This window comes from Aulostomus chinensis, chromosome 1, assembly GCF_037954235.1.
Source record: "Aulostomus chinensis isolate RoL2024-O1b breed Wild chromosome 1, RoL_Achi_v1.0, whole genome shotgun sequence".
In the NCBI taxonomy this organism is placed as follows: domain Eukaryota; kingdom Metazoa; phylum Chordata; class Actinopteri; order Syngnathiformes; family Aulostomidae; genus Aulostomus; species Aulostomus chinensis.
The window spans coordinates 35,846,522-35,849,065 of NC_141320.1; the positions used below are offsets into that span (position 1 = coordinate 35,846,522).

Below are 2,544 nucleotides of genomic sequence, written 5' to 3' on the forward strand. Positions count from 1 at the left end.
TTCTTCCGACATCACTGTCGCATTATTTTGAGATTATTAGCAATTCTTCCGACATCATTGTCGCATTATTTTGAAGTTCATAGAAACTCTTACTACATAACTGTCAGCATTACTTTGAGGTTATTCGAAACTTTCACAACATTACTTTTAGCATCATTTTGAGTTCATTAGCAATTCTAATGCGGCTCGAGGCCACGCTGGTTCACCGAGCGACAAGGTGAGCCTTGAAAACGGCATCGGCCGAGCTTCCCGGGCTTTGGATAAACTAACCAGATATTAAACTTATCAGTTTAGCTGGCTCTCACGTCGGGTGGCTGACAGGCATCGCTTCTCGGCCTTTTGGCTAAGATCAAGTGTAGTATCTGTTCTTATCAGTTTAATATCTGGTACGTTCCCTATCCGGAAACATATATTAAATTGCTTTTTGGAACAGGGAGATGGAACGGGAGCTTGCTCCGTCCTTTCCACGCATCAACCTGGTATTGCAGTGTTTCCAGGAGTGGTGCAATGCCCCGCATTTCTCGTCGGAAATAAAACAAGCCTCCGCCAGGCACTCGCTCACCTGCTCCACCCAAAGCCGGACCAGGGTTCTCCTCCTGCACTGCAGCTTTTCCTCAGCCTGCGGCCGCAATGGCCTTCCAGGAACAGTGCGGGCCCCTCCCCTTTTGTCAGGAGCAAATCCCGTGCTCTTCAGGCCAACTCTCGAGTGCTGCACATGAGGCCGGGGCTGGATTTCCGCCCGCGCTGCCGCTGGGCGTCAAGTTGTGGCTCCATTTGCACTCCAGATAAGGATGGAGGTCCGCTGACGGCACTGCTCTCTGAGCCTTTCCCAAAAGGCTTTGGAATGCACTCTGAAAGACCTGAACCTTCAATGTGCCTGTTTTGCCCAGAGATGGGTTGTGAACTTGATGTTGAAATGTGAAACCCCAGCTTGCTGCCTTCAGTCTTTCGGAATTGGGCCGCTTGCGTTGACAGCTCTCATGGTCGCGACGCTCCATCCAAGGGTGAAAGCGGACGGAGATTGTTTTTTTTACTGCGGGGCACGATGCGTGCGGTTAGGCCACGCTGGTGCCCCCAGCGAGAAGGTGAGCCTTGAAAACGGCATCGGTCGAGCTTCCCGGGCTTGGGATATCCGACATCCGGCATCGTTGTGAGAAACAAAGGGGGCTGCGCACGCGGCAGATTGGCACAAGGTAGGAAAGATCAGGCGCTGTGTCGGCCTCCCTGCCTGTCAGTCAGAAGGCTGTGTCCCTGGAGCTCATGTCTGTTCCTAAGCTCAGCGAGTCATACTTACCTGGCAGGGGAGATACCATGATCAGCAAGGTGGTTCTCCCCGGGTGAGGCTCAGCCATTGCACTGGGGCTGTGCTGACCCTGGTGAATTCCCCAAATGTGGGAATCTCAACTGCATAATTTCTGACAGTGGGGGACTGCGTCCGCGCTCTCCCCTGTGATCGTGTGAAAAAAGGAAAGAAAGAAAGAAAGGCCGACCACGGCGGCAACAACAACAACGGTGACCGCCTGTCCCGGCCAGTTGGCGGTCTCCTCTTGTGCTGGCCAGCCTGAGGAGACCGCGGAGGACGTAGCCTCGATGAGCTCCCAGTATCTCTCACACCTTCCAGCCCTAAATGAAGAGGGCAGGGTTTCTGCCACATTTAGTTGAGGGTCATGGTATCTGACAAGCCCTGGGCTCAGGACAATACATCCACGGCTCGTCTTCGCAGTAAGTGGAAGGATACCAGAGAGAATTCATGCGTGGGAGGAGATCAACTTGGAAAACCCCGACTCTCAATTCTGACGACATCACTGTCGCATCATTTTGAGATCATTAGCAATTCTTCTTACATCACTGTCGCATTATTTTTAGTTTCATAGCAACTCTTACTACATTACTGTGTCATTATTTTAAGGTTTTTAGCAACTCTTCATAAATTACTGTCAGCATCACTTTGAGTTTATTAGCAACTATCACTACATTACTGTCAGCATCATTCTTGAATTCATTCGCAATTCTTCCGGCATCACTGTAGCATCATTTTGAGATCATTAGCAATTCTTCTTACATCACTGTCGCATTATTTTTAGTTTCATAGCAACTCTTACTACATTACTGTGTCATTATTTTAAGGTTTTTAGCAACTCTTCATAAATTACTGTCAGCATCACTTTGAGTTTATTAGCAACTATCACTACATTACTGTCAGCATCATTCTTGAATTCATTAGCAATTCTTCCGGCATCACTGTAGCATCATTTTGAGATCATTAGCAATTCTTACGACATCACCGTAGTATTATTTTGAGGTTAGTAGCAACTCTTACTACAAGACTGTCAGCTTCACTTTGAGGTTGTTCAAAACACTTACTACGTTACTGTAAGCATAACTGAGTTTATTAGCAACTATCACTACATGACTGTCAGCATCACTTTGAGTTCATTAACAATTCTTCCGACATCACTGTAGCATTATTTTGAGGTTATTAGCAACTCTTACTACATTACTCTCAGCATCATTTTTAGGTTACTCGCAACTCTAACCAGGTGA

General features: G+C 47.6%; 2 non-coding genes across 2 annotated transcripts; both read left to right on the plus strand.

The window, feature by feature from the left end:
• Positions 1 to 323: 323 nt before the first annotated feature.
• Positions 324 to 513, plus strand: LOC147271457 (U2 spliceosomal RNA). The gene has a single exon (XR_015116407.1). It is a non-coding gene; the product is annotated as a U2 spliceosomal RNA (small nuclear RNA).
• A 773-nt stretch (positions 514 to 1,286) lies between these two features.
• Positions 1,287 to 1,450, plus strand: LOC147271458 (U1 spliceosomal RNA). Its single transcript, XR_015116601.1, has one exon. It is a non-coding gene; the product is annotated as a U1 spliceosomal RNA (small nuclear RNA).
• Positions 1,451 to 2,544: the final 1,094 nt, after the last annotated feature.